This window comes from Mastigoproctus giganteus, chromosome 8 (genome assembly GCF_048544385.1).
Source record: "Mastigoproctus giganteus isolate SK-2022 chromosome 8, ASM4854438v1, whole genome shotgun sequence".
Taxonomy (NCBI): Eukaryota; Metazoa; Arthropoda; class Arachnida; order Uropygi; family Thelyphonidae; genus Mastigoproctus; species Mastigoproctus giganteus.
Window position 1 is genome coordinate 150992658 of NC_143582.1, and position 27898 is coordinate 151020555.

At 39.7% G+C, this 27898-nt stretch overlaps 1 protein-coding gene across 1 annotated transcript in view; it reads right to left on the minus strand.

The window, feature by feature from the left end:
• Window positions 1-17818, minus strand: part of LOC150081916 (beta-1,4-glucuronyltransferase 1-like) — a 344451-nt gene extending 326633 nt beyond the window's left edge. Inside the window, exon 1 of the mRNA XM_090379822.1 lies at window positions 17747-17818. The gene's annotated coding sequence lies outside the window, so the exon portion shown is untranslated. The remainder of the gene's footprint in view (window positions 1-17746) is intronic.
• Window positions 17819-27898: the final 10080 nt, after the last annotated feature.

Sequence of the window (27898 nt, forward strand, 5' to 3'; positions counted from 1 at the left end):
GTGATCTGAAGTGCCTAAAGGACCTCTGACTTCAACCTTGTACTTAGAAGGGTTGTTTGTGAGAAAAAGATCAAGCGTATTGGCTGTATGATTAGGATTGTCCGGTATTCTTGTAGGTAAATGAACAATCTGTGCTAGGTCATTAGTAATTGCAAAAGCCTCAGCATCTCGACCTGCTGGGTCGGTGTGACTAGAAAATGGAAGCCAGCTGGAGTTGTGAACGTTAAAATCACCAAGGAAAATTACCTCACTGTTAGGAAAGTTGGACTGGAGAAAGTCAAGTTGCAAAGAGAGGAAGTCAAAGAGCTCCAAGTGATTAGTGGAGTTGGGAGAACGGTAGAAACAAGAGATGAATTTTACACAATGAGGTAGAGAGATTTTAAGCCAGAGAAGATCAAAGAGAGGAGATTCCAAATTGCCAAGTCTTTGACAGGGAATATCAGAATGGACATATGCACAAGTACCACCTTTGAGGCGAAAGGAATCATACAGCAAATAATTTGGACATCTGAGATGAGCAGTAGTTGAATCAACTGATAACTGAGATTCAGTCAGAAAAAGTACATGGGGTTTGGAAGACTGCAAGTGGAAATGGACATCGTTGAGATTAGAATTGAGACCACGTATATTTGTGAAATGAATTAGGAAGTCCTTGGGAGGTTTAGATCTTTTCGCAGATAAGCTTGCTCTATTATTTTGACAATTCATGGTGTATTCAATAGTAAGAAAAAGTGGGTGGGACATGCTGTATGAAGTAATGAAATTTTTGGATATGGCGTACATGTGGTAAGAATATACCCAGATCCTTGACATAACGTGGCCTCGACAATGCTCCCCGCGTACACACTACTCGGACTCCCTCCAGTCACTATCTGGCAGAGTAGAGGTAGCAAGATTATACACTAGCTGATCCGGAAGCTTCCTAGAGAGTTACCAATAGGTTCAGTCCGGTGTACTAACTAGCGGCCGGCCTGCGAACACCGTTTTAGAGCTGTACCCTCGAAATGTAAGGAATATTGGATCTCGCCACGACATTCATCATAACCTCAAAAATCATCAATCATACTGCATGATGGAAGAGATAGGGAAGGGTTGGCCGGAACTTAGCTCTAGAGACTAAACATGGGTTCCACCACTTCAAGCCTCCAATAAGCAAAGTGGTGGTATTTCACCGGTTGATGAGAGTCATCTACCACCTAGTACTGCCTGGTAACGTAGAGGGGTGGCGTTCCTCCATGTGGTGTGGGCGCCACACCTCGACCCCTGCTTACGTTGGTTCACACCTGGGTGGTCACCCACCATGTACTTGTGCATGAAGGTTATACCCAGGATACTAACAGTCCCACCATAGTGAAGGTGCAAGCAGAGGATTTGGCTGTCATAGACCGTCCGGACTTTGCCGAAATTGGGTCCACTTTGACTTGAGTGTCACCCGAATATCAGTTCCATTAGCGTTTTAGACTCCCAGGTAGCAAGAACAGCTTGTCTGGCATATCTGTGAGAATGTCTGTGACCAACCTCAAGGACCAAAGCAATATATTAGCATTAGTAGAGGCATATGATGCAAGAAATCAAGCTTATACAACATCAGCCAAAAAAAAATCCCTTCCCATTTCGCCAATCCATTCGTTCCAAATGTTTGTCTAGTTCTGCCTTGAATTTATTTATGCTATCAACTTCCACGACAGATGGAAGTTTGTTCCAGCAATCAACTACCCACAGGCTAAAGGAAATTTCCGCACATTATTTGGCAACTCCTCAATTTCAGTTTAGGTCCTTCAAGTTTGTAATCTGAGCAAGAAGAGGAATCCCATCAGCATTGAGCCTGCTCAATCCATTCAAGGCCTTATACACCTCAATAAGATCGCATTGCAGGTGCTTACTTCCCAGACTTTGCAATTTGCAGAATATAAGCCTTTCTTCATAAGAGCTAAGAGCACCCCTTTGTTCCTCTCGCCCGTCTTGTTCCACACCATACAACCACGGTGGAGGTGGTTGTATGGTGTGCGGCATCTTTCACTGGCAGGAACTTGGACTCCTGGTGCATGTGGAACAACATATCAATGGTATCTGCTATTGTCAACTGCTTGCTGACTGTGTACACCCCACTATGTTACACTTTTTCCAAATGGCAATGGTGTCTTCCAAGATGACAATGTGCCGTGCCATCAGGCACTTGTTGTGCAGGAATGGTTTGAGGAACACAATTCTGACTTCCAGCATATCGATTGGCATCCGAACTCCCCCGATATTATTCCCATAGAACACTTGTGAGACACTATGGAAAAGCATATCAGGTGCCTGGATACATCAATCACCTCCATACCTGTATTTCTGACCACATTAAACATAGCTTGGTTGGCCATACCTCCCTAACACTTCCGACATCTTGTTGAATCAATGTCGCATCAGATATCTGCTGTAGTGAGGGCAAAAGGAGGTGGTCATAATTCAGTAATCACCCAGTGTATAATACACATTATATATATTACATACATTATTATATATAGTTGTATTATACCTGTGTAGAAAGCAAATAAATCTTATATCATTCATTATACTCCTAATCTCATTTTGCAATAAAAGTTTGCTTACACTATAAGACTTTTTTTCTTTTTTTTTGCATATATTGTATTCATTTAACCTCAGGGACTCATCTGGTGAGTATGGGCTTGGCACACTCACGGTCTCTCTACCACCGTGAATGTAGTACCACACAGTTGATACGTTCCTCTGGGGTTACCACTACCCATATGCAGCACTTTGCATTTGCCAATGCTAAACTTCAGCTGTCAACAACCCTATCAACCTTTGTATCATCTGAAAACTTGGACATTAAGCCTGATATACCGTCATCAATATCATTGATAAATACAGAAAACAATGATGGGTCCAACATGAACCCTTGGGGACACCACTAATAACATTAGTCAGCGAAGAGCAGTGTCCATTGATTACCACTGTCTACTTTCTCCCACTCAACCACCCTTTATCCATAACAGCAACTTGCCCTTAAAACCATACTGCTCTAACTTGTACAGTAGTTTCCACGTGCAACAGTATCAAAAGCTTTCCTAAAATCTAAGTATACAATAACAAAATTATTTTTTTACATTCAGTTCCTTTGTGACCATATCGTAGTATCCTATCAAATTGAGAGGCGCCTCTGTAGCCAGGTGGGAAGGAGCAGCAGTGCGTAGCACACGCTTCTTGATTAGACCGGGGTTCGAGCCCATCACCACCAAATACAGAGGATGCGGAAAGGTCAGGGAATGACCACCGCATATCCCGGAGCAATATGGCCTTAGTTGCTAATGCTCCCAAAAACCAAACAACAACAACCTATAAAATTGGTTAGACGATACTTCCCCTTAAAAAAACCCATGCCATGTCTGAACTCTTAACTGTAGTCTTGTCAAGATGACCCTGCAGTTCTTCTTTAACCATTATTTTCTCCAGAACAGAAGTTAAACTAACAGGTTTGCAATTACATGTGTCTTCTTTCAATCCGCCTTTGTGAATTGGGGATACATTTGCACATCTTCCGTTTGTGGGGACCTCTCTGAGTGCAAGGATGCTGTCATTATTATGACAAGGGCCTGCTTACTTCCTTCACTGCCACCTTTAATATATCTGGATAGATCCCTTCCATCCCAGACGCCTTTTTTACGTTCAACCTCAACAATTTCTCCTCCACTTTGCTCTCAGTTATTACAAAATCATTTAACTCCCTGTTAGAGTGTGAAAAGCTTCTTGCCTCCACTTCCCTACAGAATTCCTCATGCGAATGTAGATGCAAAATGCTCATTCATTCAGTTTGTCAGTTACCTGAGCAGAATCATCAACAATCAAACTATCGATACCAAGTGAACCAATCTGATTCATCCCCTTCTTTCTAGAGTTTACATAAGTAAAGTCTTTACTGTTTTTCTTTGCATCCTCTGCCAAAGATTTCTCATAATCTGCCTTTGCTTGCCTAACCTTGTTTGTGACTTGATTACAGACTATATTATATCTACTACAAGCAGCAGTGTCTCCTGATAATTTATATGCATCCCATGCATTTTTCTTCTGTGCCACGAGTTTCATTAGTCCATCTGACATTCATTTAGACCTAAACCTTGAACAGTATTTCTTAGTTGGTATGAAAAGCCTAGTAGCTTTCAAAATTAATTCCTTGAATGCTTCCCATTTAGAATTTGCTGTTGGTAACATCATCAGTTGTTACCACTGTACAGAATTTAAAAAGAATCTCAGACCACTGTAGTCATCTTTACGAAAGCAAAAACCCTTCCCTTTACACCTGATGGTAGTTACATCTTTGAGTAAATCCCACATTAGTACACTGATCACTGCCACCTAGTGGTTCCTTTATCTGCAGATTCTTAATGCAGATAAAGATCAAGATTATTACTCCCTCTGCTTGCCTCTCGAACATGCTTCTGTAGAAAACAATCATCCAATAAATCCACCAAAGTCTTGCTAGTGTGCAAGTGGCCAATTCACAATTCCAGTCTATATCTGGGAAGTTAAAATCCCCCATTATAAGACAATATGGTTTACTGAATTTCTCTGTACAGTTGTTTGGACTTATCAGTCATTAGGCCTATAACAGATTCCTACTCTCAATTTTGCTTTCCCAGTGCTTATGTCACACCAAACTCATTCAACACTGCACTGTCCGCCCATGTCAACTGGATGCACTTCCTTAGATTGTGTTTCTTAACTAACGGCATGACCCATCCTCCCTGTCTATACTTTCTTTGAACAATGTATTCCCCAAATTCCAATTCTGCATTCCTTATATCTATGTGACACCACATCCCTGATATGATATCCCAACGATATCTGCCTTTGATGTCTTGACCAGCACCTCAAATTCAAATTTATTTACTATATTCCTAGCATTGCTGTATATGCAAGTATACATGCACCTATTCTTACTCTTAGTCACCCTAACACAGTCCATGTATATACTGGTTCCATGATGACTCCCAGAATCCATTATGGTCTAGTGCATCTTATCACCTGGAAAATACAGTAATTAAAAAAATTGTCAATTAGATTTCGAGCAATTATTTCTGAACAAAACCAACGACAATACCATACATGTTTTTCTGGATAATCTGAATGAACATTTAATGTGCTCACCAAGAAAATCGCTTAGGAAGTTATCTTCTCAAACAGGACTGTCACCAACTACTGTTTTCAGGGCTACAAAAAAGTTAAAATTGCATGCTTACAGTATTAGTGTCATTCAGGAACTGCAAGAACCTGACCATGAAAAATGGGGAACCCCATGACCTTGGGGAACCCCACTTCTTACATTAACCCAATCTGAGGAATAACCATGTTCCCTGGTCATTGCCATTCGCAGTTAACAGTGATGGCTGGCCTGGGCTCTTTTTGTGCTCTTTTGTCCGAGACTAATGCATGTCACGGTCATTCAACTACTTACCTTGGGTTACCTTTGGTGCAGTGCTGCCACCGACACTTCAAACTTGACATAACGTTTGCCTGCCCGTAAGTTCTACCTTCTTCATTTTAGGGTTGCATCCTTTATGAAACAACCTGTATAATGGGATTATGACATCCTCATCTCTACTAGCAAATGTTTCATAAATGAAACATTTGCTAGTAGAGATGGTGGACCATGGGCCTTTCTTGTAACCTATCTACAATACCCAGAGAACTTCATTTTTGATCACATCATAATTCCCCAAGTCCCTTTCTTCCACTACTGACTTTAGTTCAACTCCACCAAGTGTATAAGTTATTTTGGGGTTACGGTCCCCCCCAGGAGTAAGACCTTGCACCTTACCGGATTAAAGCATAGCTGCCACTTTTCTGACCATCCCAAAGTCTATCTAGGTCACTCCGAAGCAGCTCTGCCGGGCAGTGATCATTAACTACTCTACCAATATTTACATTTGCAAATTTAAACATCACATCCTCTATCCCTTCATCGATATTATTTAAGAATATTAAAAACAACAGTGGTCCCAATACTGATCTTTGGGGAACCCCACTTCCTACATTAACCCAATCTGAGGAATAACCACGTTCCAGCTTATAAGTCATGTGGGATGAGTTTATTTGGATGCTGAAATCCAAATAAACAATGGATAAATAAAAATAATAAACAAATCTAAATAAACAATGTCAAAATTATTCCCTAAACCAAGCTCACAAGTGACTGTCAAATAGCTAACCAGATTTGTTAAACATGATTTTCCCTTTACAAAACCATGCTGCATATCCTTTAGAATTCCATTTCTATCTAAATGATCCTGAATTCCACCCCTGGTCATTGCCACAATGATTTTCTCTACTACTGAAGTTCAACTGACCAGTCGGTAATTTCCCACTACACTCTTAGAACCGCCCTTACGTATTGCAGATATATTGGCAATTTTCTAATCCAGCCAAAGCTCTCCTGAGTCCAGTGATGCTCTCATAATTAGCCTCAATGGTTCAATGCACTCACTTGCAGCCTCCCTTAAAATTATAGGATATATGCCATCAAACCCAGGAGCCTTACTCAGCAATAGGCTCAAATGTTTTTCATTAAATTCTTCAAGTTCTCTGCCCATAGGCAGGTTCAGGGCTTCATCGGCACCATTTTTCTCTATCTTGTGCTTTCCTTTTAATTCCTACATAATTTCCACTTCCTATCCAATCCATCGTTCCAATTCTCCTTCTCCCAACAGCTCTCTTTCCCTCTATTACTTTCCTCAGCATGCTTTCTCTTCTCAAAACATGTCATATAAAGTTTTTTGCCTTCTTTTTAGTTCTTTTACTAATGTTCTCTCTTCTCCTACTTTCCTCAAAACTTCCTCATTACTCACTCTGTCCACCCATTTGTCTACACCCATATCTCAAAAGCTTCTAGACATCTTATCTCACCTCTTCCCAGTGTCCATGTCTCTGAGCCATAAAGTGCAGCAGGCCATATTAATGTTTTTACCATTTGCTTTCTTAATTCCTTCTTGAAACTTCTTCTCAATAGTTCTTTTATATTACTAAATGCCTCTTTGCCTATTGCAATTCTTGTTTTTATTTCCACCAGGCTTTTCCCATTTTCTGTCATTATGCTTCCCAAGTATTTGTATCTGTCCACCTGTTCCAATCTTATTCCATTTAATTCTTCTTACATTGATTCTTCTTCCTGGACACTTTGAAAATAACATTATCTTGGTTTTCTTGCTGTTAATCTTCATATTGTACTTCTTTACTTTGCTGTTCAAGATATCCAAGCTCTAATTCCTCCTCATTAGTAGCAATCAAAACCTGGTCGTCTGAAATATTATTGTCTTTATTTTCTCCCCTCCTACTTTTACGCCTTTCTTCTCTTCTTTTTACTCTTTCATGAATGCTTCTGCATATATAATATATTAAATAGTAAGGGGAACATGGAACATCCTTGCCTTACACCCCTACGAATGTTTACTTCTTCTGAATCCTTTCCATCAATCCAAACCACAGTTGTCTGTCCCATGTAAAGTTCCCAAATTAGTTTTATATCTCTTATCTAGGCCAACCTTTCCTAGTACTTCCATCAGCTTAACCCAATTCACTCTGTCAAAAGACTGGCAACACTGCTTTGTTGCTATGGAAACGAGTGATAAGTTTATGGTCTAGGAATGTTCCCCACCTTTTCTTAGTTAGTTTTTGCAAGAGTATTAATTTTTCACTTAGTATTAATTTTTATGTTCGTTATAACAGTTTATGTGAAATGTGTTTTATGATGGGGATGAAAAAGATTTTTGTTAATTATTAGACAAAGAATTGCGATTGAATTTTGTGTAAAGTTCAGCAAAAGTGGTCAGATTATGCTTGAGATGATTCAAGAACAGTTTGGATCATCTCAAGCATAATCTAAGATGATTCAAGAACAGTTTGGTATCAGTCTGGGGCCATATTGCACCTATCAATGATATGGAGGTCAGGCTGATTCAAGAAGCATATGGTGAAGAAGCCCTTGACAGAACGGCTGTATTTAAAAATGGTGGAAGCATTTTAAGGACGGAAAAAGCATATAAGATGAACAAAGAAATGGGCATCTGTCAACCTCAGTGAATGATGAAAACATTGAGGAAGCCAAAACGTTATTGAAAGAAAATAGACGTTTATCAATTCCTGATCTGGCAGTTCAGTTGAATGTTGGTGTAGCAAGATGTCAAGAAATTGTAAAGATGCCCCTTAACATGTCATGTATTTGCGCAAGATGGGTACCTCGCGATCTTACCGCAGAACAAAAAGAATGCCGAATTGAACTTTGTTAAGCCTTTATTGACAAGGTGAAAGAAGAGCCCCACTTTTTGAATAAAATCATCATGTATAATGAGTCCTGGATTAATCATTTTGACCCAGAGTCCAAACAGCAGTCAAGCATATGGAAACACCATGATTTGCCACCCCCAAAATAATTGAGTTTTTGGTTCATCAAAAAAAATTGATGTTGATTTTGTTTTTTGATGCCCACGGAATAATACTGCAGCACTGGGTTCCTCAGAAACAAACTGTAAATGGAGTATTATGCTAACATGTTGCGAGTTCACCTCAAAGGAGCAGTTCACAAAAAAAGACCAGAACTGCTTAATCAAGAATTGTTTATTTCAAGATAATGCTAGGCCACATGTCGCACAACTAGCAATACAAGCTTTAGCAAAAATTGGTGGTCAACCACTAGACCACCCTCCATACAGCTCAGACCTCGCACCATGCAATTTCTAGGCTTTCCCTAGCATCAAAAAAAAAAAAAAAAAGAGTTGAGGGGAAAATAATTTAACACAAATGAGGAAGTTAAATCTGCCATATCCACTATCCTGCAACAGCTTTCAGAAAATGGGCTGCAGCACGTGTTTTAGAAGCTAGTGAACTGCTGTAAAAGGTGTACAGAAAGTGAAGGATGCTATTTCAAAAAGGAGACCCATACCAACCTCCCAAGTGACTCAGAGCAATGATCTCAGTCCGCATATTTTCGGAACAGCCCTCGTACTTTGTACATATGATATTACTTTATAAACAATGAGGACAGTGTTCTTGTAGAGTTAACTACCCTGACACACTTATTGAAGTTATTTAAGCTTGGTTCCCTGCTCATTTGAAATACTTCCACCCTCAGAACATCTTGCTAATATGATCTGTTGCACTAAAAAGCAAGAACCCTCGAGGTATGTGCAAGCATTACTTTGACCAATATTATTAGATAAACACTCATTTATATTACCCTTGTCTCGGCAAACTAGCAGTTTCCCTGAACCTTTAAGGTATCCTCAATAATACTGGCAAAAACCCTCTCACCACCTTTGTTTAAATGTATCCTGTCTCTACAAAACAGATTCCTTCTACCTATGAGTGCAGTCCAAGCTCATAAAAAAATTACCCCCAAAAGCCTTGCAGTTTCCTTAAAAGTCTTGAGTTAATCCACAAGGCTTTCAGCATATAATCCCTCTTATTGTGCCTGGGCAGAATTGAAGATTCAGACTTTCAAGCTATTAACACATAGTTTATAGCTTAAATAAATTTAAGGGTAAACTAGACAAACATTTGGAGTGACCGGAAGGGTGAAATGAGGGTTTTTTTTTTTTTTGCTGATGTTGTATAAACTTGCTTTCTTGTATCGTAATACTATGCTGAAATTTTGGTTTTACCAGAGCTTGGAATGGATTGAGGCACATCAGAGCACTGCTCCAATTCTTCATGCGCATTGGTAATGTCTCATAAATATCTGATTATTAAACTATATTTATTAATAAACATTCCAATTCTTAAATTTTCCTTTTCAACTCCTAATTTGAACCACTGCTGCCTTTGATTCAAACAAAGGGAAACAGCATGTACAGGGTTCCATAAATTATTGGGCACATTACAAATGATTATTATGCACAAACTAGAGCAGATATATGAATAAGGTTTGTCATTTGAAAGAGCTGCTCAAACAGTAGATGCCACTAGTGTTGATAACAGTTGCACTTCACAATAACCATTTAAATGATGCCAGTACAACTGAAAATGATGTGTGCATTATGGTTTGCCAAGTTTAAATCTGTAGTTACAGTGTAAAGGTGGTACTTCCAGAATGTGGAGGTGAGGTACCTTCAGTCAAGTCCATTAAATGATAGGTAAAACAGTTTAGAGAGACTGGCATTGTCCTGAATAAGAAGGGTGCTGGTTGGGCTTCAGTAAGCATCGAGAATGTTGAGTGTGTTAGTGAATGTTTTACACACAGCCCAAGGAAATCTATCCATCATGTTAGCAGAGAAATAAAAAAAAAATGCCCCAATCGACCATTCACAAGATTCTCTGCCACAGCCTGAAACTTTATGCATAAAAAATCTAGCATGAGTAAGCAGAAAAACCAGATGATCTGCTATGTTGGAGAACATTTGCTGTGATGTGAACATGCTCATTCAGACTGAAAATGACAATGATTTCTTGAACAAAGCTGTCTTTAGTGATGAGTTATGGCAGTGAAGATCAACTGCCATAACCGCAGGATCTGGGGTAATGAAATCCCTCATGTCTTTAGTGAGCATGAATGGGATTCACCAAAGTTCAACATGTAGTGTACCCTTTCCCATAACCAGATGATTGGCCCATTTCTCTTTGCTAAGACTACCATAAACAGTAACAACTACCTGGACATACTAGAGCATGTCCGAGTAATTCTACTATCTGTAGAATCAAAAAAGTGATTCCAAAAATGGCAGAACAACACGAACTAAACATTATGTTTTAGCAAGGTGGCACCCCTTCTCATTGGGCTTTGACTGTGTGGACAGTTTCTCAGTGAGAATTTCCAGGCCAATGGATTAGATGTAAAGGACCAGTTCCCTGGCCCCCTCGCTCACTGAATATAACCCCCCCCCACTGGACTTTTTTTCTGTAGGGTTATGTGAAGGATCAGGTAGTAGTAGTGGTGGTGGCATGTGATGCAAGAAAGCAAGTGTATGCAGCATGCATACACTTCCAAAAGCTTATGCAGTATCAGCCAAAAAAAAAAAAAAAAAAAATTACACAACAATCTCCTGTAAATGTTTGTCCAGTTCCTCCTTAAATTTATTTAGCCTATCAACTTCCACAATGACAGATGGAAGTTTGTTTCAGTAATTAACCACCCACTGGCTAATTGAAAATTTCCACACATCTATTCTACATCTGTCCTTCCTCAATTTCAATTTATGCCCCCTTAGGTTCGTAATCTGAACAAGTGGAAGAATCCCATCAGAATTCAGCGTGCTCAATCCATTCAAGACCTTATACACCTCAATTGGATCACCTTGCAGGTGCCTAGTCTCCAGTTGCTGCAATTTGCAGAACTTAAGCCTCTCCTGGTAAGAGGATCCCTTCATTCCCCTCACCAATCTTGTTGCTCTTCTCTATACACGCTCAAGCAAATCTACATCCTTCCTAAAATTAGGCCTCCAGACCTGCATGCAGTACTCAAGGCGTGGCCTGACCATTGCCTTATATAGAGGGACAATCACCTCCTTTTCCCTACTAGCAAAATTACTGTATATCATTGACAACACCCCATGACCTGCCCTGGCAGCCTGTCTGCATTGCTCAGAAAACTTCATATCTGACTGCACAATTACTCCCAGGTCTTTTTCACTTTCTACAACCTGAAGTGTACCACACAGTTGGTATATTTCTCTGGGGTTACTTCTACCCATATGCAGTACTTTGCATTTTTCAATGTTAAACTTCAGTTGCCACTTCTCAGCCCATCTGCCCAAATTTTCTAGATCCTGTTGCAGTAACACACTGCCATTACTGTCATTAACAACCCTGCCAACCTTTGTATCATCTGCAAACTTCGATACTAAGCCTGATATACCTTCATCAATATCATTGATAAATATACAAAACAACAGTGGACCCAACATTGAACCCTGTGGGACTCCACTAATAACATTATTCCACGAAGAGCAGCACCCATTGATTACCACCCTCTGTCTTCTCCCACTCAACCATCCTTTTATCCATTGTAGCAACTTATCCTTAATACCATTCTGCTCCAATTTGTACAGTAGTCTTCCATGTGCAACAGTGTCAAAAGCTTTCCTGAAATCCAAGTATATGATATCAAAATTATTTTTTGCATCCAGTTCCTTTGTAACTAGATCATAATAACCAATCAGATTTGTCAGACAAGACTTTCCCTTAACAAATCAATGCTGTGTCTGAATTATTGCTTCAGTCTTGTCTAGATGTCCTGCAGTGCATCTTTAACTAGTGTCTCCATTATTTTACCCGGAACAGAAGTTAAACTAACTAGTCTGTAATTACTCGTGTCACCCTTCGATGCCCCTTTGTGAATTGGGGACACATTTGCACATCTCCAGTCTGTGGGGACCTCTCCTGAATCCAAGGATGCTCTCATAATTATGGCTAAGGGTTTGCTTACTTCCTTTGCTGCCTCCTTTAATATAACTGGATATATCCCATCCACCCCAGATGCCTTTCTTATGTTTAACTTCAACAATTTATCCTCCACTTTGTTTGTTTGCTATTTGGTTTTTAGGAGCATTAGCAACTAAGGCCATATTTCTCTGGGACATGCGGTGGTCATTCCCTGACCTTTCCGCATCCTCCGTATTTGGTGGTGACGGGCTTCCACTTTGTTCTCAGTTATTACAAAATCATTAAGCACCCTGTTACAATTTGATAACCTTGTGGCATTTTCAAACCTTAACTCCCCATGTGTGAATGTAGATGCAAAATACTCATTCAGTTTATTTGTTATCTGAGCAGGATCATCAACAGTCGACCCATCGATATCAAGTGCACCAATCAGATTCATCCCCTTCCTTTTAGAGTTTATATAAGTAAAGAAATCCTTGCTGTTTTTCTTAGCATCCATTGCCAAAGATTTCTCATAATTTGCCTTCGCTTGCCTAACCTCCTTTGTGACTTGATTACAGACTAACTTATATATATCATAGGCTTCTGTGTTGCGTGATAATTTATATGCATCCCATGCATTTTTTTTCTCTGCCACAAGTCTCATTAGTTCATTTGACAACCATTTAGGCCTAAACCTTGAACAATATTCCTTAATTAGGTATGGAACGGTTAGTAGCTTCCACTATTAATTCCTTGAATGCTTCCCACTTAGAATTTGCTGTTGGTAACATCATCAGTTGGTTCCACTGTATAGAATTTATAAACTGTCTGGGACCACTGTAGTCATCTTTACGGAAACAAAAACCCCTTCCTTTACTTCTGATGGTAATTATATCTTTTAAGTAAATCCCACATCAGTACACTAATGTGGGTGTATTGTATGCCTGTTGCAAATCTGGATGACCTTCATGAGGGAACTGGGTCCTGAATAAGAAGCAAGGTGCCACTGATGCAACTGCTTCTGTGATGCCTTAAATGCTAGAAAACACTTGGTGAGAAATTGTAAACCATTTGAACATCCTACATACTAAACATTGTGCCGAGTGGAAACTTAACTTTGAGTTGTCCTTTCCACTGAAAACAACTGTTTGCTGATACCTCTTGTAGTTCCTGTTATATAACAATTTGTAATGTAGTCAATAATTTATAGATACCCTGTATAATGTTACTAGTCTTAGAAAGAAATCAATTTCTAAAACATGCCTCCTTTCAACATTTCACATTCCTTACCAGTTTTTTTACAGTTTAGAAAGTGTAAACAAATAGTTTTTCAAAGAACTCACTGTAAGGCCGTGTTCCACCCATTATGTTTCAATGGCAAGTTGATTATTCAAATTGCTATTATTTGTATAGCAAGGTTAAGTTCTCATGAGAATTTCTAGCCATAACTTTTAATCAGTATTAGTTCTAAAAATGGTTTAGGACTGAAAGCCTCAGACTATGGGAAATTTACTAGATGAACAAGTTAGTGCAAAGCACCATTTTAGTTTGCAGTAAATCACCAAAGTGGGTGAAATGGCATAATTTTTGTCACAACTCATATTGTGAATTGCCTTCACGAGTTTCCTGATGTTGCCCTACCTCGAATAAAAACTGCTTTGCCAGTAGAAAAGACTAACGTTACTTATTACTGGGTGGCAGTATCCACCAAGAATAAGTAACATTAGTCTTTGCTACAGGCAAAGCATTGCTTATTCAAGGTAGTGCAATATCAGGCAAACTGCTTGTGAAGGCATTTACAATATGACATGTGACAAAAATTATGCCATTTCACCTACTTCGGCGATTTACTATGAACTGAAATAATGCTTTGCACTAACATATTCAGCCAGTATTAGTTCTTAAGAGATTTACAATTTTTATTTTATGAAAACCTCAAACATGAAAGGTATTAGAATTTATAGTACTTAGTACCATATATGGGTTAAAGATTGATAAGACAAAGCTACTTGTTGACATTTGACTTGAATTTCTGTGGATTGTAATTTTCAAGAAATATATGCAAAAGAAAGATGTTCCACGAAACAGAAATTGAAGGAATAAATGAGGAAAGAGTAAAGTTAGTTCTGCAAGTTAGATTGGACAGTAAGTGGATGCCGAGTGGCTGTGGCCTGTGTTCGGAAGAGAAAGGGGATTATAGATGCCAATTTGGAAGTATCCAGAAAAAACGCATGCAGCAGAAAATGTCTATGAAACAGTTGTTATTTGGTTTTTAGGAGCATTAGCAACTAAGGCCATATTGCTTCGGGGATATGCGGTGGTCATTCCCTGACCTTTCCGCATCCTCCGTATTTGGTGGTCACGGGCTCGAACCCCAGTCTAATCAAGAAGCGTGTGCTACACACTGCTGCTCCTGCCCACCCGGCTACGGAGGCGCTTATGAAACAGAGTGAAGAGACTGATATTAATTAACTTGACTATTCTTTTCTAAATGGAGTCTAGAAGATAGAGGTTTTAGTTGTTTTATAATTATATGAAATGTGAATAACATGAAATTCACATTCCATATAATTATTAAAATGTGAATATCATGTTTTAAACTAGCAAAATACCTTCTGATTCATCTACAGATCATCTTTACTCATCCCATACAAGGAAATGGAAAATAAAGTATGATGTTACATTTAATGATGGATGGTTAATGAATTGTTTTTTTAAGACTAAAACAAAGCAGGCTCATCAAGGCAGAGATTCTAGTGTGCAAACTTAATCATTCTTGTTAAAATTTCCATGTCTTTCTACTATCAAAGGTTTTGGATGCAGAAATTCAAAATATGAATTAAATTAATAATTAAAGTATAACTTTAATTAATTTTGAGTTATTGATGTATTTTAAGTTTAAAAAGTAACAAAAATTAAAAGTAAAAATTTCATTATTACTTTCATAATTTTGCAGCAATAAAATTAAGTTTAACTATTCATTATATCTTTCTGATAAATAATAAAGCAAGTTTCATTATTTTTTAATATATGTGATTTCAATAGCCAATAAAACTTCTACCAGAATGTGTTTTTTTGTTCTTTAAAATATTTGTAGTCATAACCCTTATGCCAACACACCAACAATTCCTCACTGATGTGTTGTGTAGGCTTTTGGATCATCTCACTATTTCCTACATACAAGTCATCAACACTTTCTCTACACAATACTATTCAGTCCCCAAAATTCAGTGGTTAATGTGAGATGGAGTTCTGTCACATTTCAGTGGCAAGCTTCAAATGACTTAACCAACACTTTCCATTACTGTAGAAAAATGAGTTGCACATACACCAGTCCCAAACCCATCTGAATATGCAACCACTGAAAACAATGTATATTCTATGTGGAAACAAGAATAGTATATGGCATATATTTTTACCTGACACTACCACAACTGTAATGAATGTAGCTCTCTCTCTTTCTCTTGGAGTAGTGGCTACCTGAGCACCAGGGGCAGTCATGGGATTTTCTGGGGGAGGGGACTAAAGCAGTGTTCCAAAAAATCAGTAAGCTTTAATCATCACAACATAATAAAAACAAATTCGTGTCAGTTTGATCATAAAGGGGAGGGGAACAATACCTTCCTCTACCCCTACCTGGGTCCACCCCTGTTTCACAGCTACAATAATAAACAATAGTGTTTAACCATATTTAATACCTACTATATAATATACAATTAAACATTATTATAGTAGAATGTGAATAAATAAAACACCTAAGACATTATTTTTCCCACATTACAATATAAATTTGTCATTTACTTCTTGCAGCTATAATGCAAAAATTTATAATGTAATCTTAAAAACAAAGTAATTGATAAGTTGTGTTATTTAAATATCTTCAATTGAGATTTATATCTTTTGAGATCATTCCTCAAACAAACAAATCTAATTAAGAACCATAAGTTGCTGGGTTATTAACTTTGTATCTATATCATGTAACTATTCTTAAACTTATTTCATAAGTGGTCATTATAAATTTTTCTCTAATGTATTTTGTATCAGTTTGAATTTTATATTAGTTTGCATAGTCATATTTAAGAATTTTGATAATAATAAGTATTTATTTTAGTTTGCATCTCTTACTTGTCTATCTCAGTTGTTGAAATACCAATTATTTTCAGTCAGCCTAATGTCAATAGTGTTTAAATTGTACCTTTAAATTAATTAACTTTCATGCAGAATGAAAATCACATCATAAGATATTAAATAATATGGAACACCATTAAAACAGGGAGCACCCAGAATAATATAACAACATGATGGCAACTCCAGTTAATTTATGAAGCTCAATGATGAGAAATAAAACATTCATAGAAAATTTTTAAGCTAATATACGAGAACTGAAACTTTCTATAAGTAAATGGAATATGAGTGAGAAGTTCCTATTAAAAAAAAAAAAAAACCTATCCCAACCAGTAAATGTAATAACCATTCTCAGTATGAATTAAAGGGAGACTATAAATTCAACATAAGAAAAAATAAATATTACGAACAAAGTTCCAATTGTAAACAAAAAACATGCCAAAGTTACGTGAAAGCGAGATGGCCCAAGGACAACAGTAAATGGTAAATTTCGAAACTTAAAAGAAAATAGCTATCAAAAATAGAAACCGTTTCACAGCTGCTTATCGATACGCACGTGTTAGAACAGCATCCTTGTCAATTTTATATCATCCTAAACAGATGCCGAATTATCGATAATTTAATATTGTGGTCAAAGCTTTAAAATTAAAAAGAAGCTATATATATACATATATAAAAAAGGCTAACGAATAATAGATCAAGTAGTAATATTTCAGTGCATCATTAATGGAATGGAAGCACTTCATCCAATGAAAAACTAAAACGAGGATAACTATAACGCAATTCCAACTGGAAATTATTATGAATTCACAACTTAATGGTTAGGAAGGGTTCATCGTAAAATAAAATACTAGTAATATCAACAAACGAATAAATGTATGAACCATATGAGCATCATTCACCGAGATCAAATGCTGAAGTACCATGCCACTGAAATAACATAACCTAAAATAATGTAATGTTCCATCCATCGTTGAAATTCTTTATCTAGAAACTTGAAAAACCATATCGCGCAAGTTACGATGTATTCGCAATAATAATGAAACCTAATTTCGTTTATGAATAGTCCGGACGGCGAAAGGGAAAACAGCAGTAATGATGCTGCTCCTTCCACTGCTGTAGTAAATTAAATTTTCATCACTCATTAAACGAATACTTTTATTCCGTAACACTGCGATTTACATTTGCTGACAAAATTTTCGTATGTACAACTGAACTACATAAGATGGTATTGCATTATCCGTAAATAAACAAAAATTACTCTCACCTATCAAATGTACTATCTCCATAACTACATCCAACCTCACATCACAAGGATTTAGTGATCACTGAAGCCAAGATAACCGAATCCACTCCTCTTACAGGCTACAGCTGTCAACGAGTAGACGTCAAGTGCGCTTGCGCAAACTGGTCCTCGGTACTATTGCAGCACCTTGCGGATGCATTAATTTCATTTTATTCCACAAAAAATGGATTTCACTCAATTAACAAATTCCATTAAATAATAATAATAATAATAAGGAAGAAATAATAACATGGAAGTGATTAATGCGCAACTGCGCTAGTGGCCACCCAGGAAAGGAGAAAACGCCAACGCATGAAGTGGAGCATCGAAATGAATACGTGCATCATGCAAGCATACTACGAAACAACGTAGCTGGAGACCGATGTGACAACTTACAGGGCGAGACTACATACCAAGTCGCTCGAACGATTCCCGGATATTCAAGTCACCGAATAGCGGATCAGAGAAGGACTATCGTCACGAAGAACCTGATAGCTCCTGCAATCTTGGTAAAAATCAAGCAAGACGTGAGCGATCAACGACAAAGGATAAAGAACACGGAACCAGAGGAGGAAGAGCAAGAAGAAATACAACCCACAGCAGCTGAAGTGAAAATAGAAGAGGTCATGATATCCAGAACGGAGGATGAGTGGAAGAAGGCCCTAACAGAATTCGAAGGAATGGACCATACAAAAACTCACGTGATACCGAAGCAGAGGCCGAATAGAACGTTGTGGAGAATCACAGATCACCTGAATCGGCACATAATACCGCATTACCTCGACAGCAATGGTGCAGCACTGGAGGCCATCCACACAGCCGTGTATTGTGTTGCGTTAGCAGCCACGATGATTAATGGAAGAAAAACGAGAGAGCAGCAGCAGAAGAACCGAAAACAGAAGGAACCACCAGCTTGGGAAAGAAGATTTCAGCAGAAGATAGAAGAATTAAGAGTCAAGATAGGCCAATTGACCCAGTACTAACGAGGCAATAGGAGTAAGAGATTAATTGGAAAAGTGAAGAGCATCCTCAAAAGATACAGCATCCACAGCAAACATGAGGCAAAAAATCAGAGAATAGGAGAGTACTTGGACACATTGAAGCAGAACCTCCTTGCACTCAGAAAGAAACTACGCCGATACAAAGAGAGCTCCCAGAGGAAAATAAACAACCGAATGTTCGATTAGGACCAAAGATGCTTCTACAGGAATCTCGGAGAAGACGGGAAAGAAGGGAATGGACCACCCAAGAAGAAGACGATTGAGCAGTTCTGGGAAGATACGGAGCAGGGAAGTAAGACATAACAGCCGAGCCACCTGGATAGAACTAGAACGCAAGAAAACCAAGGATGTACAAGAAATGAGAGGGTGGGAGATTCGAGAAGAAGAAGAAGAAGAAGAAGAAGTAAAACAGTCGATCAGGAACACCCACAACTGGCGAACCCTGGGAATTGATGACGTCCACAACTACTGGAACAAGAAGCTCACCTGCACACACAAGCTCCTACCAGAGCAGTTCACTCCAATGATAAGGCACCCGGAGACAATCGCGAAGTTTCTCACCGAAGGAGTCACATATCTGAAGCTTACAGACGAAGATACAAGAAATCTGGCGAAATGCAGGCCAATCACCTGTCTCCCAACGATGAACAAGATCCTGACCAGCTGCATAACCAAGAAGACATCAGACCACTTAGAGAGTCAGAACATAATGGCCGAAGAGTAGAATGTATGCAAGCGGAGGAGCAAAGGATGCAAGGAGCAATTAACAATAGATGCCGCAGTTATGGAGCAAGCCTCCAAGACGCACTGCAACCTATACAAGGCCTACATCGATTACCACAAAGCCTTCGACTCCGTACCTCATAGCTGACTAATAGAAACCCTTAAGATCTACAAGGTCAAGCCGTTAGTGACAAACTTCCTAGGAGCAACGATGGTGAAATGGAGTACCACCATTAAGGTCGAGAACATCACAACCAAGCCAATCCTCATTAGAAGAGGAATCTTTCAGGGAGATGCTCTGAGCCCACTGTGGTTCTGTCTAGCACTCAACCCGCTATCCACCATGCTTAACGGCAGCAAGTATGGATATAACCTCAAAGAAGGAAGAAAGAACCTGTACACCCTTCACCCACCTGATGTAGATGGATGACATCAAGCTCTATGCGGCAACCTATAATGCAAGACCACACACTGCACCAGGGAATATTAGTTGGCCGAAACTACTAGCTGCTGACTGGTAAAGAGATCGAAGCTGTGACAGAAGGAGAGACCTACAAATACCTAGGGATGATGCAGGCTTAGCAGTTAGAGCACAAGGAAATCAAGAAGTGCATGACCTAAAAATATCATCAGAGACTCAAAAGACTGCTGAAAGCAAAATTAAACGGAGGGAACACAGTTAAAGCCATAAAATCCTATGTAGCTCTAGTACCAACGTACACCTTCGGTGTCATAGATTGGACTAACACTGCGCTAAAAGATATCATGAGAAAGACAAGGACAATGATGACCAAGAGCCGCCAACACCACCCAAAGTCAGCAGTGCAGAGAATAACAATAGCTCGGAAAGAGGAAGGAAGGGGCCTGATATACCTGATAGAGCAACAGAAAACAGCGATAGTTAACCTGAAGGATTACTTCGAGAGCACCACTCCATCAGGCCATAAGTAAGAAAGATAAGTGGTATACCCCACTCAACCTAAGCGAGGAACCCCACCCACCCAGACGACACAAGGAACGAAGTTAGAAAGATGGGCAAAGAAGACACTCCGTGGCAGACACTACAATGACCTCCATCAAGATCATTGCTTCCAATGCATGGCTCACAGCGGGACGCACTTCACCGAGACTGAAGGATTCATGGTGGCCATCCAAGACCATGTAATCAACACCAGAAACTTTTCTAAAGTTTCTGGTGTTGATTACCTGGTCTTGGATGGCCAGCATGAATACATCACAAAGGAGCCCGGAATGTCAGATGACACATGTCGACGATGCCACCTGGCCTCAGAAACGATCCAACACATCACCGTGGGCTGCAATGTGATCACGCAGACTGAGTTCACTCATAGATACGACCAGGTAGCCGGAGTAATACATCAGAAGCTAGCGAGGAAATACCATTTGACCAAAGAAAGTATACCATACTACAAGTACGAACCCCAGGCAGTACTAGAGACCCGAACCCACAAGCTCTACTGGGACCGCGCCATAATAACGGATAAGCCCATCCCGCACAACAGACCGGACACAACCCTTGTGAATAAGATGGAAAAGGCTACCTACCTGATTGACATAGCGGTTCCCAAACTAGCAATGTCCAGCAAACCCATGAGGAAAAAAATTAGGAAGTACACGAACCTGAGACATGAAGTCAAGGAGATGTGGTATATGCAAGGAGTATCGACCATCCCGATCATCGTGTCAGTCACTGGTATGGTGCCAAAGACTCTACATAGCAGCAATAGTTCCCCCAGAGAACATCTACAAGGAACTCCAGAAAGTCGTAATCCTGAACACCTGTAGGATATTCAGAGATTTCCTCGACCAACAGTAACACCAGACATTACAACCACCCTGTGTACTTGGTAGCAGTACCAGTCACGGGGTTGAATCTCCAAATCAGGGAGAAACAATATATGAGCAACAACAACAACAATAATATATATATTTTTTTCTTCTCGTAGATGGGTTCTTTTCCACCATGCCAGTGGTTGATCGGGATGGTCATTACTTGTTCCAAAAGCCACATTTCTTTGACTTCCTGTCTTAGATCTGTGTATCTCTTCGTTATTTCTCCGTAGGTTTTTGGAGCTTGCTGGTTTAGGGCTCTCCTATGTCGATCAGGTAGGTAGCCATATCCTACTTGCCAATGAGGTTATGCCTGATTTGTTGTGCGGAAAATCGTTGTCCCTTATAATGGCACGGTACAAGCAGTTTGTGATTAGGGGTTTCTAGTACGGCCTCTGGGTCGTACTTGTAACACAGTACACTTTCTTTGATCAACTGGTATTTTTATGCTAGGTTCTGATGTATTCTCATGGCGACTTTGTCTTGTCTATGAGTGTAATCCGTCTGGGTCATCGCCTGCATTCCACAATGATGTGCTGGATTGTATCTGGAGACAAGTGGCATCTTCGACATATGTCATCGGTTACTCCGAGGTCCTTGGCGATCTATTTCCGGTAGTTTCTGGTGTTTATCCCTGGTTTTGAATGGCAAACATGGATCCTTTAGTCTTGGGGAAGAACTTCTTGCCTGTGAACCACGCGTTCGAAGCCTTTGTCTTTGTTTCTGCTGTCTGTGTGAGTGGAGTTTCTTAGTTGAGGATAAGCTGTATGTGGCGTTTCTCTATCTTTCTTGTTGCTTGGTAGATTGGTGCAGTGTTTTCATAGAAGTACCCCCACAGGTTCTAATTGCCTTATTTTCTTGTTCAATGAGCCCAGTCAAACCCTCTCCCGCCTTCTTTCCAGACTATGGTCAGTCTCTCGATGGTCGACTTCAGGTGGTGTTGGTGGAACTTGGCCATCATTATCCTGCTGAATCCATAATCTCTTGCAGTTCGGTGTTGGATCAATCTGTGATCCCGAAAAAGTAAGTTAGTACTGGGACTGAGTAGGTGTTCGTAGCTCTAATTTTAGCAGGCTTCTCGGTCCCTGATGGTATTTCTCAGTCAGGCGGGCCTTGAACTCTGTGTGATCTAACAGGTCAGACTGTATCATATCCAGATTTTTGTTGGTATCTTCTTCTGTTATGGCTTCAGTCTCATCATTGTTCTTCAGTTGGTAGTTACGGCCAACTGGATTTCCCTGATGCAATCCATACATTTTGAACTTGTGTAGTCCAAACTGCACCTGGTGTCAGTGCTAAACTGTACTGATCCAGAGTAGCTTTGGAGTTGATTCTCAGTTGCAGCATATAGTATGATGTCATTCATGTACGTCAGGTGAGAGAGAGTGCATAGGTTCGTTCTACTTCTTTTAGCGTATATCCGTACGTGCTATTATTGAGCATAGGCTGCATATTGGACAATGGGTTCAGTGTTAGACAGAACTACAGTGGACTCAGGGCATCTCCCTAGAAGAATCCTCCTCTGATGAACATCGGTCTTGTCGTGATGTTCTCGACCATGATAGTGGTCCTCCATTTCGCCATGCTTGCTTCTAGGAAGTGTATCAGTGTCAGGTTGATTTTGACGATCTTCAGTGTCTCTATCAGCCAGGTATAGGGCAGGAAGTCGCAGGCTTTGCTGTAGTTGATATAGGCTGTGAACAGTTTCAGGTGTTTCTTGTAGGCTTCATAACTGTTGCTTCAGTGGTCAATTGCTCCTTGCATCCTTACTCATCTGCTTATATCCCTTCTGCTATTTGACCATGAAGTTTTCGCTCTCCAAGCGGTCTGATATCTTCTCAGTTATAGAGTCGGTCAGGATCTTGTACATTGATGAATTTGAATATCGGGAGTACAATGTATACCGAAGGGACAGTTATAACAGGAGTGGTGAAGGAGTTATGCTCTTAGTTAAGATGCATATAAAATCTAAGGCAATGTATCCAGTTTACTTGGGTGACGAGTCCAATGTTGAGTCAGTTCAGTGTTAAATAAGCACTAGGAAAACAAAATTGAGAGTAGGAGTGTGTTGTAGGCCTAATGACTGCGATGAATATACCAAACAGAAATACAGAGAAATACAGTGGGTCAGCAAATCAGAATGTCACATAATGGGAGATTATAACTTTCCAGATGTTGACTTCAATTTCTAGTTTGGTCGCTCGCACACTAGCAAGACTTTTGTAGATTTCTTGGATGACTATTTTCTACAGCAATGTTAGAGAGGCAACAAGAGGAAGCAAGACACTTGGTCTGGTTATCAGCAGTGATTCTTCATGCATTATGAATCTGCAGGTTAATGACCCACGGTGTGATAGCACTCACAGTGTACTAATGTGAAATTTAATTAAAGACAACTACTGGCAAACGTAAAGGGAGAGGCTTTTGCTGTCGTAAGGATTGCTACAGTGGTCTCAGACAGTTTTTAAATTCTGTGAAGTGGGACCAACTGATCATGTTACCAATAGCAAATTCTAAATCGGAAATAATCAGGGAAGTAATCAAAGCTACTAGGCAACAAAGAAATACTGTTGAAGGCTTAGACGTAAACGGGTGTCAGATAAACTACTGAAACACATGGCAGAGAAGAAAAGTGCATTGGATCAGGTGATACAGAAGCCAATGATAGATATAAATTAGTCTGTAATCAAGTCACAACGGAGGTTAGGCAAGAAAAGGCAGATAATAATAAATCTATGGCAAAGAATGCAAAGAAAAACAGCAAAGATTTCTATAGTTATGCTAAAAGTAGAAGGAAGGAGTGGAACCACATTGGGCCACTTGATGTCTATGGCTTAACTGTTGATGACCCTTCTCAGGTTACGGACAAATTGAAAAGGTATTTTGCATCTACATTCACACATGAAGAATTCTTTAGGGAAGTGGATGTCAGATGTTTATCAAACTGTAACGAGGAGCTAAAAGACTTTTTGATGACTGAAAGGAAGTCGGCAAAGATGGTAAGCAAACCCTTATCCATAATTGTGAGTGCATTCTTGGATTCAAAGGAGGTCCCTAAGGACTGGAGATGTGTGAATATATTCGCAATTCATAAAGGGAGATCAAAAGGCGACGTGAGTAATTACAGATCTGTTAGCTTAACGTCTGTTCCAGGGAAAATAATGGAACCACTGGTTAAAGAAGAAATGCAGGACCATCTGGACAGGCATACAATTATACTGAAATCACAGCATGGATTTGTTAAGGGGTGATCTTGTCTAACCAATCTGATAGGTTAGTGTTATTCAGTAACCAAGGAACTGGATTCAAAAAATAATAATTTTGACGTCATATATTTGTATTTCAGGATTGCTTTTGATACTGTTGCACATAAAAGACCGCCGTACAAACTGGAACAATGTGGCATTATGGGGCAAATTATTGCTATGTATAAGGGAATGTTTAAGTCGAAGAAGACAGGAACATTTATCAATGGACAATGCTCTTCGTGAATTAGTGTTATTAGCAGAGTTCTCTAGGGTTCAGTGCTGGGCTCATTGTTGGTTTCAATATTTATAAATGATATTGATGAAGGTATATCAAACTTAAAGTCTAAGTTTTCAGATGATACAAAGTTTGGCAGGTGATTAACGACAGTGATCAGGGTGAACTACTGCAACAAGATCTAGGAAAATTGAATCGATGGGCTGAGAAATGGCAATTGAAGTTGATATTGAAAAATGCAAGGTATTGCGTATGCTCTAGAGTAACTTATTAACTGTGTGTGGAACTACACACAGGGTAATGGAGAATTAAAAAGACCTGGGGTAATTGTGAAGTCAGACATGAAATTCTCTGAGTAATGAAGACTTGCTGCCAGGACAGCTCACAGGGTTTTATCATTGAACGTACAGAAATTGGCTAGTAGGAATAAGGAGGTGATTATCCCTTTGTATAAGGCCATGGTTAGGCCGCATCTTGAGTACTGTATACAGGTCTGGAGGCTTCACTTTAGGAAGAATGTAGATCTGTTATAACTGGTGCAGAGAAGGGTAACCAAACTGGTAAACGGCACAAAAACGGTGCTCTTACCTAGACAAGCTTCAGTTCTGCAAATTTCAGCGTCTCAAGACTAGGCACCTGCAAAGAGATCTGATTGAGGTGTTTAAAGCCTTGAATGGATTGAGTATGCTGAATGTTAATGACATTCTTCCACTTGTCGAGACTACACACATTAGGGGGCATAAATTCAAGTTGAGGAAGGATGGTTGCGGAACAGATGTGCGGATGGCGGAATGTTGGAACAAGTTTCCATCTGTTATATGCTTCATAGCTGGCCCCTAATATAAATGTTAAGGATACTGCTGATTCTAATAGAGGTCCACCAGACCAATGCTACTGCTGCAGCTGCACTGGACATACGTAAGAAGGCCCATACCATTTACAAGCAAATAAATGAATTTTTAACAAATGAACAGACCAAAGTCACCAAACCTGAAATTAACTTTGTCACTAAGAGGTAGTACAACATTTCAATTATTTTTCACGACCTCATCACCAACAATAAAATAATCCTAAAAGCCAATAAAAAAAACTGCTACAATAAACTCTCAGGTTATTTACAAATGCTACCTCAACGCAAACTTCCCCTATCCTGGGCACATCTTACACTGACAAAGTCAAATGAAGAACTACAACTGGATTTCTTGTAACGAATGCTCAACCAACCACTTCTTACGCTCCACATGGATCGTGCGTGTGACTCCACTGATCCCCAACCAAAAAAAAAAAAAAAAAAAAACCAAACTATGATATTAGGGTCATCCAATAAGTTATTACATATACCCATGTGCATTGTGTCTGTAAATTGCGTGTGTTCTCTGGTCGAACTGCCTGTTTTGCCGTACTAAAAACCCCAGTTTCTTAGGAAAAAAACCCTTGCAATCTACGCCTGAGACCGACTAACTCAGCCACGGAGTGAAAAATGCCCATAAAAGTTCCTCGCGTCATCGACGGGATTCGAACCAGGGTCTTTTCCACCCGGGATGGGGAGGACGGTGACGATGCCACTGTGTCTACCCTCGCAGACACTGATCCCCAACCAAGAGAAGACGCTCCTCGCACTCACAATAAAGATTCATGCTAATGTGCCTCCAGATCTAAAAACATCTTCCATCTTAAAGCTGTTGAGGATAACATTCTGAGCTCCAGTGCTTACATGAAAGCTGAAGTAATTCAAGTACTAAAATCCTTCATGAGAGATGTAAAAAATTAAATCAATCGAGGTGATTAAAAACAAGAGAATTGCAATTGAAACTAATTTTGAAACTGACCTCAGTAAACAGGCTTCATTATCCTCCACTGATAAAGGTATCTTTATCAGCGCGGATCTTCCCTGAAACGTGTTGCGTTGACGTTTCAGGGAAGATCCCTGAAACGTCAACACCTACAATTCTCATATACGCCATATATAAGGCACTGACCAGGCAAGAAATCCTATAATACCTGCATGACACAAATTTTCAGGAACTTGACGTAACACTTGGAACAGTTCACCGAGGAAGTAATCTTTCGATTCTCAACTGCATCACGTTCAAGCCCATCTCTCAAATGAATTCACGTTTTGCCCTCAGATCACAACGACTGTGTGTTGGATAGCGGTTTACTGTGGTCACACGTTGCTGTTCCTGTGTGGGTTATCACCAAACCATTTAGTCGTGTTCAGTGGACTTCCCTTCGTGTAGCCTTTGTGCACGATCTGGACATCTGTTCTCTGATTTCTGAAAATAGGAAGGATCAATCTCCAGTTTGTATTAACCGCAAAAGAAAGAAGAAAAACTATAAACACTCTGTAAGAGACGTTGCCCCGCATATCTACGAGCATTAGAAAACGAGCATTATGACTAGCAGGACCTCAAATAGTAACACTTCCTTAAATTCGTCCTCCTGCCCTACTGAATTTCTCCAAATGAGCGCTCATAAAGCTCGTGTTGTTGCTGAAGACATATTTGACCTCTCTCTCTCTCTCTCTCTCTCTCTCTCTCTCTCTCTCTCTCTCTCTCTCTCTCTCTCTCTCTCTCTCTCTCTCTCTCTCTCTCTCTCTCTCGGACTCGGTCAATCTTGCCTCGTTGAAGACCCCTACTTTCTCAATGCAAAGTCCTTGGCTGTCCCTCTCTTTGCTCGAACTATTTGAGCTAATCATCTGTCTCCTCCTTCAGCTACAGTATTCTTCAATCAACGGGGCTAGATATCACCATGATATCAGGTCTCTGCATGCAATACATTACCTGTGCGGTAATTACTGGTTCTTTGGATCTGCATGCTTTTTCTCAGTCTACTGCTCCCAGTTGCTGACAGCCTTAAGTTCTTGAATTTTGTTCTTCAATCATTGAACAACGCAAATGCTCTCATTGGAAGGGACTTCAAGGTCAAATCAGCGACGTGGCACAGCTCCTGCACAGACTCTAGAGGGATGCTCTTGGACGAATTTGTGCTGCAGTATCAACTGTCTCTAACCTGTAGAACATTCTGACAACCTTCAACTCCATCCAAATCTCATCTAACATTTATGTTACTATGA